The sequence below is a fragment of the Neovison vison genome, chromosome 7 (assembly GCF_020171115.1).
Source record: "Neovison vison isolate M4711 chromosome 7, ASM_NN_V1, whole genome shotgun sequence".
Lineage (NCBI taxonomy): Eukaryota > Metazoa > Chordata > Mammalia > Carnivora > Mustelidae > Neogale > Neogale vison.
Genome location: NC_058097.1, coordinates 203,682,711 through 203,696,773, shown reverse-complemented (window position 1 = coordinate 203,696,773; position 14,063 = coordinate 203,682,711). Strand labels below are relative to the sequence as shown.

The following is a 14,063-nucleotide window of genomic DNA, read 5'->3' as shown; positions in this document are numbered from 1 at the left end:
TGCTGCGACGCTCCACCTTCCCCGAGTTCCAAATGCCTCATGACCTCGGCCTCCACGCCGTCTCTCCTTGGGCTGTGCTGCATCGCCAGGGAGCTGACCGGGTCCCCGTGGCCTTAAACTCCGTGTGTCCACAGACCCTCCATGCAGACCTCCGGCCTGAACTCCTGAACCCCACGCTCAGCCTCGCGGCCTGGCTGCGGCCCCTCAAGCCTGCTGTCTTCCCTCCCCCCTTCCTCTCCTGTGCCCGGCTGGGCAAAAGGAAGCGCTGTTCCCTCGGGGCTCGGGCCACGCACCCTAGCCCCCCCCCACCCCGCTTCCTACCCCACTCTGCGTCCATCAGCAAAACCCGCTTGCACTCGAAGCACACGGATTCTATCGGGACAGGAATGGGGGTCTGTGCCTTAGTTCCCTCCAGGTGTCTGAGCAGGGTCTGCTAGGAGCCCTTCACCGCCCATGCTGGGCCTCGTTGGCGCCTTCGCTCCTTTTGTCTGTAAGTCTAGTGTCCATATTGAGTGACATTCCAGAGACAGGAGGGTCACTATGACCGGGTCAGCTCTGCTTCGAGCTCTCAGACACCACCCCCCCCTCCCCGAGAGCAGGGGCCCTTAAAGTCCTGCTCTGGTTCTCAGACTAATTCAGATCTAGTGCCAAAGGCAGAGATGTGACCCCCTCATGGTTGTGTTCCTGTGGGTCAAGGGTGCCCTGGGTTTATGTTGGGGGGTGTACATTAGGAGGTGAACTTGGGGCCCAGGAAGGCAGGACGTGCTTCAAGGGCTGGCCACCAGTAGGTTAAAACCTCTCTGAGAACAAAGGGAGCGCCGGGTGCCCCCTTCCTGCTTATCGGAAACACACCATCATCTCCTGGAACAATTTTCCTTCGTTTAATCTACAAAATCTCATCTCTGTGTGTTCTCTTGCTGCAAGTCTCAATTAGAACCCAACCCAGACCCCAGCAAAAACTGGCTTCGCTGCTCTAGAAATAGTTGGGGCCTATATGTCGGCCCCTTCTAAGGAAATAAAAATGAGAACAGAAACAGAGCAACCGCCCATCAGGGACACTGTCCCTGCTGAGACAAAGTGGCAGGGACCAGGGTCACCCACTATCCTGAAACAAACAAAAATTTCTAAAAATATGGGGAAATGTGTCTTGGGCATTGGATGCTTGGCAGTTAGAGGGCAGGGGTCCTTGAGAGAGGAAACCGACGGGTGAGAACGAGGTTGCACCACCCACCTGCCTGGAAAGAGCCTTCAGGCCATGGGAGTGGTGGGGGCCCCGGTGGAGCCTGGCCGCCGGAGTCGAGGGGGGCCGCGACCCCCGGGGCGTACATGGCAAAGCCCGGAAGGAGGGCGCCCAAGTTCTCAGCGGCGATTGTTGCGGCACTTGGGGAAACCACGCAGCAACGAGGGAAGCGCCGTCCTCGGCGCTCCCACAGCGCGGGGAACGGCTAGTGCCTCCCCGGCCAGAGCAGCGGGGTCAACACCTTGGTCAGCAGGAACCTGGGTGGAGCATCCAGAAAGGTCCCGCCTCAATGGCAGAGCAGAATTAGCTCTAAACTAAGGCCACTCTGGTTCTGTCTAACAAGGCTTTTGACTGGGATCCAAGAGGACCGAACACAATGGTATCCCAGAAGAAAGCTCATGACTGTGAGAGCACAGGACGACCCAGCACCCAACATCGTAAAACTCACAAGACCTGGCATCAAATCAAGAACTACCAGAATGCAAACAAGCAGGAGGATATCAGGAGAAAAAAATCCATCTGTAGAAACAGACGTCGATGGCAAAGTGAAAGAATTTGTACCCGGGCTATTCACACACTTACCGCGCTTGTGCTCAATCTGTTCAGGGGTGTAAAGGAAAACATAAACAGTGGAAGTGACAGGAAAGACATGAAAAGACCCAAAGACCTCTCTTTGGAGGTGGAGGAAAGGACATTTTTGTCTGAGACAAAAGTAACAGCAAACGAGAATACCGGCAGGTTAGTGAGCCAGCCCTGTGACACCCAGAAAGAAAATGGACTAAAATATAAAATGAGTAGATGGGGGCGCCTGGGTGGTTCAGTGGTTAAGCCTCTGCCTTCAGCTCAGGTCACGATCTCAGGGCACTGGGACTGAGCCCCACATCGGGCTCCCTACTCAGGGGGGAGCCTGCTTCTCCCTCTCCCTCTGCTGCTCCCCCTGCTTGTGGTCTCTCTTTCTCTCTCAAATAATAAAATTTAAAAAAAAATTAAAAAGAAAAGAAAAATGTCTTTAAAAGATGATTTGCTATTCAAAGTAAAAAATTACGAGGGCACCTGCATGGCTTAGTGGGTTAAGCTTCTGCCTTTGGCTCAGGTCATGATCTCAGGGTCCTGGGATCGAGCCCCGCATGGGGCTCTCTGCTCAGCAGGGAGCCCGCTTCCCCCCACCCCCCACCTGCCTCTCTGCCTACTTGTGATCTTTTGTCTGTCAAATAAATAAATAAAATCTTTTTTAAAAAAGTAAAAATTACAATAGTGTGTTGTGAGGTTTATAATGTGATCTAAGTAAGATGCACGGCGACCCTAGCACTGAGGCCAGGAAGGCAAGGTGAGTAGAATGAGGTGTTATGAGCTCTGCACACCATGCATGAAGAAGCGTACTATTGCTTGGAGGTGTAGAGTGCTAAGTTAAAGAGCCACAGTGTAAGTCCTGAGCTGATGAGCAAAATAACAAAACAAAGAGTTACAGCGAACAAGCTGTCAAAGGAAGAGTGGAATCATTAAAATACTCAATTGGAAGAAGAAAAAGGAGAGAAAATAAAAGAAACAAGAACCTATGGGGCAAAGAGAAAACCAAGAGCAAGATGATGGACTTAAATCCAACCTCATCAATCATCACATTAAATGTAAATGATCTAAAATCCCCAATTAAAAAGGCAGAAATTGTCAGATTGGATTTTTTTTTTTAAGAAAGCAAGTCTCAGATATTCGCTACATTTAATAAAGTTGCTTAAAACGGAAGACATTAATAGGTTAAAAGTAAATGGATAGGAATAGATACACTATGGTAACACTCGTCAAAAGAAAAAAGCTGCTCACATTAACTTCAGGCAGGGGCATCTGGGTGGCTTCGTCGGTTAAGCATCTAACTCTTGGTTTCAGCTCAGGTCACGATCTCAAGGCCACAGGATCAAGCCCCTCATGGGGCTCCCTGCTCAGCACGGAGAACCTGAAGTTCTCCCTCCTTCTCTTTCCCCCTCTGCCCTTCCCCCTTGCTCATGCTCTCTCTCTCTCTCGCTCTCTCTCTTTCAAATAAAATCTTTTAAAAAATTAAAAAACAAAACTTTAGACAAAGTACATTTTGAGCAAAGTAGACTCCCAGGCATGAAAAGGTCATTTCATAATGATGAGTGGGTCAGTTCATCAAGAGAATGGAACAACTGGGTTAGCACACCTAAGGAGAGTGCTTTACAACACAGAAAAATTGTTGTCACTGGAAGGAGAAATAGACAACTCCACAATTACTTTTCTAAAGATTTTATTTATTTATTCAAAAGCCGGCGCACCCTTGTGCATAAACAGAGGACAGGGGCAGAGGAAGGGGGGAGCAAACTCCCCAACGAGCCTGACCCGAGGCTTAATCCCAGGACCCCAGGATCATGACCTGAGCCAAAGGCCATCACTTGACCTACTGAGCCACCCAGGTGTCCCCAAATCCACAATTCTGGGAGGATTTCAGCAACTCTCTGTCAGACATGGAGAGAAGTAAGTAGAAAGTCAGGAAGGCTGTGGAGAGTCCAATAGCTCCGCCAATCCAATCAACGACCCTGACAACAGCAGAATTCACATTCTTTTCAACTACACATGAAGCATTTACCGAGGTAAACCATATTTTGGGCCATGAAACTGTTCTTAGTACTTTTAAAAGGATTCAAATCATACAGAGCAAGGCCACCACAGAACTGAATTCCGAATGTCAAAGAGAACAGTAGGTGGAAAATGCCCAAATCCGTGCGTGGTGAGCCAAGTTCCCAGACAGATCCCTGGCCTTTGCCCCTGGCCCCACCTGTTTCCTGTCAACCGGACGAAGCAGCTCGGCGTCTGCCGTGAAGGTTCCTGTTCCGCGGACTTCAAGATAGGGAGACTTTTCGGGGTGGGGGCCAACCTCGTCAGAGCGTCCCGGTCAGAGATCTGAAGCAGGAGAGAGAGGAGTTGGTCACCGCAGGGAGGAGGACGGCAGGCCTGAGAGGGGCTGGGGGCACCTGTGAGTGACGCCTCGCTGGCGCTGGCGGGGGACTGGGACGCTCGGACGTCAGTCCTCCAGCCGCAGGGGCCTGAGTCCGGCCAGCCGCAGGCATGAGCCGAGAGGACCCTGGGCTCCTGACAGGGGCCGGCCGCCCGTCCCCTGGTTTCAGCGCCGCCCGGCCGGATGCTGGCCCCGGCGCCGGTGACGAGAAGGGGCTGTCGCTGGAACCGCCACGTGTGTACTTGCTCATGCAGCAACAGAAAACGAAAACAATGTAGAAATTAAGCGACGTGCGTCAGAGAACTCGAAAGGAAAATGAGAGTGTTTCGCAAAGAGTGAAAACAGAAACACAACAGGGAAATGCCTGAAAATGACCTTGTGGCCGGACCGAGAGGGCGTAGCGCGGGGTGAACGAAGTCAGAGAGAGGGACCACCGTGTGACCTCACTCTTCTCTGAGAATCTAGAAGCAAAACGAGCAAAGAAACAGGAGACGGGAGGGGGTGGGGGGCAGAAATGAGGGTGTGGGGGCGCCTGGGTGGCTCAGTGGCTGAAGCCGCTGCCTTCGGCCCAGGTCATGGTCTCAGGGTCCTGGGATCGAGCCCCGTGTCAGGCTCTCTGTTCAGCAGGGAGCCTGCTTCCCTTCCTCTCTCTCTACCTGCCTCTCTGCCTGCTTGTGATCTCTGTCTGTGAAATAAATAAATAAATAATCTTTTAAAAAATTAAAAAAAAAAAAAGAAAGAAATGAGGCTGTGGCCGGCGCGGAGAAGCTACGCAGGGAATGAGCAAATCACCATGTTGCACACCCGAGGCTAATAAACACCGTTTGTTAACTGCACCGGACTTCGAAAAATAAATTGTTTTTTAAAAAATTCATCGGATTTGACTACGTCACGTGAGAAGAGAGGTCCCAAATCAATGACCTCAGCCTCCACTTGAAGAAGCCAGAAGAAAAGAAAAATGAAACGTACGGTTGGCAGAAGAAAGGGGGTAAGCATCACGAGAGCAGAAGTGTACGGAACAGAAAATCTGTGAAGCCAACGTCATTTTTTTAGAAATCAAACAAACTAATCCAATTCCAGAGCGTCGGACTGATCCGAAAACAGCGGGGGCAGGACCCCGGCCATCCGCGTCGGGAGCAGGACAGTGGCCCGCACTGCAGACGCGGCTAAAGCTGTGCACAGGAGGGACAGTGGTGGCCGCCTTCCTGCCGAGACGGACAGACCCCGCAGCCCGCCCGATGAGGCCCACCAACCTCCAGCCAGCGGCGGAAATGGAGATTGCTGCTGAGAAAAGCCTCACGGCGTCCAGGAGCAACGTCTTCGTGTACGGGGGCTTGGAGAGGACGAAGCGTTTTCTGCTCATTCTCTGAGGCCAGCACCGCTCCAATCCCATAACCGGGCACAGATAAGAAACACCACAAAGAGAAATGCAAAAATTCTTAACAAACATTTAGCAAATCAAATCCCAAAATGCATAAAACGGATAATACGTGGCCAAGTGGGGCTTCTCCTGGGAAAGGCAGTTATTTTAACGTTTGAAAATCAGTGAATTTAGCTCATCATGTCAACAAACAGACTACAAGAAGAAAAAGCATGTGATCATCTCCAAACGCGCATTTTATTTTATTAATTTGTTTTAAAGATTTTATTTATTTATTTGACAGAGAGAGATCACAGGTAGGCAGAGAGGCAGGCAAACAGAGAGGGAAGCAGGCTCCCCGCTGAGCAGAGAGCCCGATGTGGGACTCGATCCCAGGACCCCGAGATCATGACCTGAGCCGAAGGCAGAGGCTTAACCCACGGAGCCACCCAGGCGCCCCCAGAAAAAGCATTTTAGAAAGACTTGCCCTCAATTCCTTGTTCCCAGAAGACAGCGCATAACAGGAAGTCCCACACCCTGATGACAGGAGTGTAGGAAAAATTCCTGCTGATGTCCTGAGCGCAGGGGGAGGGAGTGGAGAGCCAGCGGGCGCCTGGCCCCACCCCTGCTTTCCCACAGGGCACCTGAGGCTTCGCCAGCGCAAGCCGGGAAAGGAAAACAATGCATCCGAACAGAAAGGAAGTAAAGGGTGTCTCCCTTACTTGAGGAAGACGCACTCGTCTTTGCTGAGACCCTGCAAGATGTCTGAGTTGCAGGAACCCGCCCTGGCCCCCAGTACTTCAGAGCTTGACCACACGTGGAGATCGTGTCTTTATAGTGTTTAAGAGGACGCGGGGTCCCTGCGGTGGCTCTGTTCCTGTGACCGCGGTCCTTACGGGAAGAAAGGGTCAGGACCCAGGAAGAGAGGGACAGCCCCGTGAGGACACAGGGGGAGCAGGGCCGTCTGCCCACGAGGAGAGAGTCCTCGAGGGGACCCTGCCCTGCCCACAACTGCATCCCGGGCGTCCACCTCCAGGACAGTGTGGGCGGCGCGGAGGGACACTGAGCGACTGTCGTGAGAGCTCCACGCGTGGCGTTTGCAGACGTGGCTCTGAGCTAACGCGGGCACAGACCTTCTACACGAGGGTCCGAGAGCTGTTCGCCCGCCGCAGGAAGAGGGTTCACTGATACAGCAGAGGCGGGTTCCGGAGGAGGCGGGGGCAGGTCGAGGCTGGGGGCCTTCACAAGGCGGAGGCCACAGTGCCTCGCCCTTCCTTACTGGCCTGCGGGGGAGGGGCAGGGCAGGACGAGGGCGGAGCAGGCTGCTGTCACACCCCCCTGCCTGGGTCCACCTGTCGCTGGCAGGGACTGGGTCCTCCCGGCACCGACCCCAGAGGCCCCCCATGTCTCCCCCGGGGCTGCGCCTGGTGACCGAGCAAGGTCAGCAGGACGTGAGGCAGGGGGCCTGGCAGTGTCGGGGGACGGGGGGGGACACTGGAGGGCAGGCTTCTCTCCGTGGGCCCCCTCGGGCTCGTGGGGCTCAGGCTCGGCGGCAGGCTCCCCGGGCAAGACCCCCGACTCTGCTGCCGAGGGGCTGCCTGACCCGTCCATGCCTGGGTGTCCGCCCCGTCCAGTGGGCCGCTCTCCGGGGACGACGGGATTGGCTGTTGTGCAAGGGCGTGTGGGCACCTCGTCTCTCCGTGGCGAGTCAGGGTTAGCACGCCAGAGGGACGCGGAGCCCGACCGGCCACCCTGGCTGCCCCGCGGATGAGAGGTCGGTCACTGTGGAAACGGGGAACCCCGGGCCGGCTGGGAGGGGTCACCTCAAGCAGGACTGTGTCCTCTTCCCTCGGCCAACGTCCAGGCTCAACACCACTCCAGCCACCCCGGACAGTCTGGGGGCAGGGAGTCCAACGTGGGTCTCGCTGGACTGAAAAGGGCGGCCCCAGGGCTGGCTCGGGCCACAGCCCGTTCCCAGCCTTGGCCAGCTTCTGGGGGCGCCGCACTCGGTGCCACGTGGCCCTGTCCCCCAACCACAGGGCAGCGGCCAGTGTCCTCCGACTCTCCCCGTCTCTGGCCTTCCTGCCTCCCTCTCGTCGGGACCCTTGGGACTGTGGCAAGGACCCACTGAAGCCGTCCGGGACGGTCCTCACTCGGGCTCCCCTGCCAAGTTCCTCCGCCCCAGGGGCCACGTGCTCTCGTGCTGGGGATTGGTGCGCTGTGCCAGTCAGGGTTCTCCAGGGAGACCACCAACAGGATGTCTGTCTCCCCGTCTATCTGTCCATCTAGCCATCCACCATCTTACAAGGAATTGGGTCCCATGATTACAGAGGCTGCCAAGTCCCAAGAACTCCAAGTCACCAAGCTGGTGCCCCAGGAGAGCCAGTGTTGCTGCTCCAGATAAAAGGCAGGGAAAAGCCATCAGGCAGGAGGTCCCTCTTACTCAGGGGACGGTCGCCTTTTGACCTAGTCACCCTTCAACTGATTGGACAAGGCCCACCCACCCTGTGGCCAGCACATCTGCTGCTCTCAGTCCACCCACCACATGTGACTCTCAACCAGAAACACCTGCACAGACACACCCAGAATCACGCCGGACCCAATGGCTGGGCTCCCTGGCGCTCAGCGCCGCTGACCCACATACCCAACCCTTCCAGACGTGGGCATCTCTCAGTGGGGGTCGGGAGAACTCGTCAGCCCAGCACAAGGACACAGGGACTAGGCAGCAGGAAGGGGCAGAGCAGGCTGCACGGACGGAGGCTCAGGGACGGGGCAAGGCAGCGCTCTTGCTCTGTCCCCCGGGGGTACACTCTGCGTGCTGTCGGGCAGGTCCTGAGACCTTTGGTGGTGGGGGCCGGGCGGGCAGACGTCCGAGGGCCCAGCACGGGGGAGGACAGGCGGAGCCACCCAGGAGGCCATGGCCTGTCGGGGGAACTGCAGGCCCAGATGGGAGCCGCAGGGCTCATGGGCCGCAGCCTGTTTGAAGGGCCCTCGGGAGCCGCTGTCCGGCGGAAAGGCACCGGCCCCTGGGGTCAGGGCACCGGCTGCCTCCCCCAGGCGGTGCCACATGGCCATGGATTGGGCAGGGCAGAGGGGACCCTGAGGCCCAGACTGGTCTCCCGCAACGGCCCCCACCCCCCAAACACACACCCCAAGAGCAGACGCCTCCTGGGAAAGGGAAGGAACTTCCTGGCCTCTCATCACGAGCTCAGAGGTCAGCAGGGCCCAGGGCCTTTCCAGAGGCCCCGTGCCAGGCACCCAGGGACCCGCAATCACCCCAGTGACCTGCCTCCTTCTCTCTGACTCTCTCTTCCCCTGTAGGGCTCTCACTAGGGACACTTCTCCCATGTCCCTGGCCTCATGCTCACATCCCTGCGGGCTGCGTCCTTCCAGGGACCACAAGCAAGCCGTTGCCACTTCCCCTCCTCTGTCCCCTCCTCGCCACCCTCCCTGGGGTTGGCGCCTTCCCCCTCCTCGGCCCACCCCCCCGTGCAGCTCCAGCTCCTCAGGGCGGTCCCCAGGCTCCATGGCCAACATTGTGGGCCTTCCCGCTTGCTGCCATGTCCCTCGGCCAGGACGCTTGTCCCCAGTGGTCAGGAGGCTCACTTTCTCCCTGGGTCATCACCCTGATGCCCCGTATACGTTGGGACTGCCCCGGCCGGAGCCCTGTGCTCCTCCCTCCGTGGTTCCCGAAGCCGCAGTCCCCTCCCGACTGAGACGTTCATCCCTCTCGTCCCTGCCCCAGCCCAGGCCATCCGCGCAGGGAGGGCGCGTCCCCAGCCCCTGCGTGGACACCGCAGGCCATCTCCCCTTTGTGGCCGCCCCTGCGGAGATTCTCAGGCCCCAGGTCTTCCGGAGGGCGCTACCATGGTGGACCCCTACAGCCCAGCCAGAGGGAGGAGGAGCAGGTGCTCCCCGGGGACCCCCGGAGGCCTCTGTCCAGGGCCTGAGCCTCCTCTGAGAGCACCCCAGGGAGGGCCGCTGTCCTGGGAACCTCAGGGCAGACCGGTGAGTGGTAGGCAGGGGCCGGGAGAGGGGGTCTGCTTCCTGCCGGCATCGCCTGTAAACTGACTCAGCCCCTGACTTCGGCCCTCCAGGCGCCTCGCAGGGCCACGTGACCCGCCCACCCAGCCTCCAGAGAGGCAGCCCCCCTCCCTCGGTGCACCCTCCCCCCCAGCCCAGCCAGCAGGGGCTGCACAGAATTCACCTGCCTGCCCTCGCGGACCCCCCGACCAGGTGTGCCCCCTCCGGGGCCTCCTCTCACCAGCAAAACCCCTTCCGCCCCCGCTGCCCTTCCCTGGATGCCAACCTCCCGGGCCTCTGAGCCCCCGAGTGCGGTCCCCACACTTCTCTCCTGCTCTGGGTCCTCCCTTCAGCCTGCGGCCAGCGTGGACGAGAAGCCGGGATGCGGGCTGCAGAGGCCCCCGGCTCCAGGCCCTCCCAAGCGCGTGGGTCCGCGGCTCGCCCCTCACAGAACCCAGAGGCAAACAGACAAGCGGCAGCCACACAAGCCAGGGCCCTGTTCCCGCGAGGCCCCTCCTGGGAGGACCGCGGACCGGCCCCTCAAACCCTCCAGAGCACTGAAAACACCGGCAGTTTTACGTGAGGAGAACGTGGGGTGATTATATAGATTGTTATATTCTATACTATATTATATTACATATTGATATTACATTATAATATTATGTATTATATATTATATATATGTAATGTGAATTATATATATATCATGGTGAAGCTGGGGTCTGTGCAGGTGGGCAGTCGAGGGCGGTCACTGCCTCGGGGGCAGTCGCACGGGCGTCCCGCGGACTCGGGCTGTCCTTGTGCAGGAGGGCACATTGCGGTTCCCATCAGGGCACGCTTCCCCGGGGGTCTCTGACCGTGTTCCGGGAGGAGCCAGAACGAGGAGCTTCATTAGCTAGAAAGTACAGAGTGGGGTGGGAAAGGAGAAGTCCCCGTCCTCGTTCGGACACAGCGGGGTGGGCCGCGCCTGGCACTAGGGACGGTCTGTGTCACGGTCCCATTTCCCAGATGGGAGGCCAGGGCTTAGCGAAGCAGAGGGTCTGCCCGAGCTCTCGCCAGAGGGGCGTGGGGGGTGGGAACGCGTGTGTCCCTGCAGCCGTAGTGGGAAGTGCATGGGACAGCCCTGGGTCCCCTGCAGGGTGGGGGTTCGCGTCCCTGTCCCTCCATCGCTGACCATGGTGGCAGGGGCCCATCCTCTTGGCCCCGCAGCTCACAGACCTTCTGGGCCAGTCTCCAGAACATTGTGCCCCCGTCCCGGCTGGGGGTTCACGGAGGAAGAATTGGGCCATTGTTCACGGGACACGGGGGCCACCTGCCCCCGCCCACCCTCCCTGCCCTTCTGAGTCACGGCTCCCCAGGGATGGGGCGCTGCAGCCCCAGACCCGTCTGTCCGGCTGCCTGGGAAGGGCTGGGTGCCGCAGGGGAGCCGGCGTCCCCCGGAGCAGGCAGGAGTTGACAGCCAGCCCTGGGAACGAGGCGGGCGGCCCTGCTGGCCGTGGGCAGAGGGCGGAGGGCTGCTGCGGTGATACCGTCTGTTTCCCGGTCAGGCGGGGGCAGAGCAGGTTCTCCCGGCCGTGGAAGCGAGCTGGGCTCCGGCCCCCACCCACCTGTGCACCCACCAGGAGGTGGTCCCCTGTGGACACCCTCCAGTGCTCTGCTGCAAGGACATCTCTGGAGGGCCATCCCCCACCGGACAGCTGGCCCAGCGTGACCTCCTCCGGAGAGAGGTCAGCGGCAGCCAACTGCTGGAAGTAGTTTCTGGTCCCGTGGGGTGGGGCCGGCTGCCGTGTTTGGGCAGTGCCCCCCTCCCCCCAGGGCATCAGCCTCCAGCTGCCGGGGCACAAGTCGCACCTTTGTTCTGTGGGACACTTAGAGGCCAAGGATACTTCGGGGAAGCCACAGGCATTGCCAGGTTCTTCCTGACACTCGCAAAGCCCGCACCCACAAGCCAGCCACCCACCCCACCCCGCCCAGCCCCGCGGCCCACCTTCTCACAGCCCTGCTCCACCCCCCCACGTCCAGCCCCCACCCGTCCCATCCCCACCCCTCAGCTCGGCCTCCCTCTAGTGCCCATCGTCTGGCCCCCGGCTCCGTCACGGACCACTCAGGCGCCGGTGCTCCGGGATTCAGGCTCTGTCCCTCCTCTGACCTGCACCTTTCATGCCTGTGCCCCTACCAGCCCCCTGCTGCCGTCAGCCTACCCCCACAACTGTCCCTCCCCTGCCCAAGCTCTGACCTTGACCCTCACGCCCAGGTACCTCAGGGACGCCGCTCCCCACAGGTCCAGCAGCGTCACTCTCTGGGCCCCAAACTGAGCCACTTTGCACCATGGGGTTCCCCATTTTGACAGGTGTCCCTATGTGGGAGGGAATAAGGCCCCCCAAGCCCTCTCCGTCCCAGTCCCCCGAGCCTGTGCACGCAGGACCTTACAGGGCAAAGGGGTCGATGACTTGAGACCAGGACTATCTTGCATCACCTGGGCGGGTGCTTCTCAGGGGACGGTGGGAGGGTCATGGCACAGGGAACCTGCGAGGCTCCTGGTGAGGCTCCTGGCGGGGAGGGTGGAGGCAGAGCCAAGGAACGCGCCCCCCCCCCCCGCATTCGCAGGAACTAGCCCTGCCACACCTCCCCTCCGTGTCAACCCAGCGAGGCTGGCTTCGGATTCTAGGGCCTCGGGAGCTGGAAGAGAACACTCTGCGCTGTCGGAAGTCACGCATGCCGTGGTACCTTGCTGCAGGCCACGGGCACTACGGGCAGCTCTGTTTCTCCGGTGACTCATGCCGCAACCAGGCTGACGTCCTTATTTTCAGAGGAGGGCCAGATGGGGAAACAGTGAACCCTGTCCTCCTCCTCTTCCTCAGCTCCTAGCACTTGACGGAGGACCCCGACCTGCCCCCCAAGAGCCCCCCAGCCGCTGCCACGCCAGCTGATCGCTGCCTCCTTCCACGTCACCCGCTGCTCTTGATGGGCCCTTGCCCGGAGACTGTGGACCAGACTTCCCGTCACCTCTGCCCCTGCAGGTGGGGGGGCTCCCCCTGCACACACAGCCCGGTCACCGCCCCCAGCCTGGCTCGCTACTCATTTCAGGGGCACCGTCCCCAGGAAGGTTCACCTGAACCCCGCTCTCCAGAGAAACAAAACCAAGAGGACGTGTTTCTCTCACCGTCACAGGGCTGAGTCTGCGGCCTGCAAGCTGGAGCCCAGGGAAGAGCCCACACTGCTGCTCCAGACCGAGGTCATCTGCAGCCAGAATTCCCTCCTTATGGGAGGGGGGTGCTCATCCTGGGTTCTGAAGGCCTTCAACTGATTGGATGTGGCCCACCCAGCCTGGGTTCCGAGGGCCTTCAACTGATTGGATGCGGCCCACCCATATCGTGGAGGGTGATCTGCTTTACCAAATGTCTGACTGGAAACGTGAATCACCTCCCAAAAATACCTTCAGGGGAACATGCGAAATGTTGTGGACCAAAGCTCTGGGCACCGTGACCCGGCCAAGTTGATACGAGTCACCCCTTGCACTGCCCCATCTAGGGCAGGCCTCCTATCTCCTCTGCCTGTGCCAACAGAGACTCTCTGGGCTGCCCTGCACATCCGCCCCCTGGTCTCCTTCTGGGGTGGCAGGTCTGCAAAGGGCAGGGCGGTCTCCATCCTCACGCTCCCAGATTCACACCCCAGCTTGTCGCCAAGTGGAGCTCAGAGAGCGCAGGACGCGGACAGCCTCCCTGGCCGGCAGGTCCCAAGGGCGGGCTGCCTCATCTCCGCGCCGACAGCCAAAGCCCTAAATGAGCCCCAGGCAGCTCCACCGTATGGAGCCCCAAACCCAGACACCCACTTGAACATCTCAGATCGCCCACACACGGCCCCCCGTGTCCCTGCGCCCCAGCACACACCCTGCCCCCTGCCACAAGGCCCGTCCGGGACCTGGGTCACCAGGGGGAGTTCAACACCTGCAGACCTTCCGTGGGGATGCAGCTCGTCTCCCCGGCGAGTCAGAGCTGGGCCAGCCGTGTGCTCCCAGGGCCTGGCCACAGCACGCGCCTCCTCGGGCACACCAGCTGACCGGGTCCCTGTCATCCCTCTGGCCCTACCTCACGCGTCCTTCCTGCCTCCCCCAGCCACAGGGGGCTTCTCTCCATCTTTAGAACTTGCTGGACTCGGTCCCATATGGGATTTTTGCACATGCTGTCCCCAACCTAAAAGGCTCTCCTACCTTCCCCAGCCTCCAAGCCCCAGCCCACTGCTGTTCCTGGGGTGGCTCCTGTCCATCAACCAGTGCCTGCTGTGAAGACAGCCCCCCTCACACTGGAGCAGTGGCCCCAACGGTCACGCAGCCCATGCCCTCGTCCGTAACTAAGCCCTCTGTTGGTTGAGGACTTGGTTTGGGTCTAGCTGCCCCAGGAAGGCAGGTCCGCGGCTGTCCTGCTCAGCCCGTGTGTAGCGCAGTGTCTGGTGCCCTCTGGTTCAGCGGCTTTTGA

The 14,063-nt window shown here is 59.3% G+C and overlaps 1 long non-coding RNA gene across 1 annotated transcript; it reads right to left on the bottom strand.

Annotated features, from left to right (window-relative positions):
• Positions 1-3,486: 3,486 nt before the first annotated feature.
• On the bottom strand, positions 3,487-5,831 carry LOC122914586. Its single transcript, XR_006385801.1, has 3 exons — positions 5,459-5,831; positions 4,026-4,150; positions 3,487-3,786 (listed from the first exon to the last, which is right to left on the bottom strand). It is a non-coding gene; the product is annotated as an uncharacterized LOC122914586 (long non-coding RNA).
• Between the last annotated feature and the right edge of the window lie 8,232 nt (positions 5,832-14,063).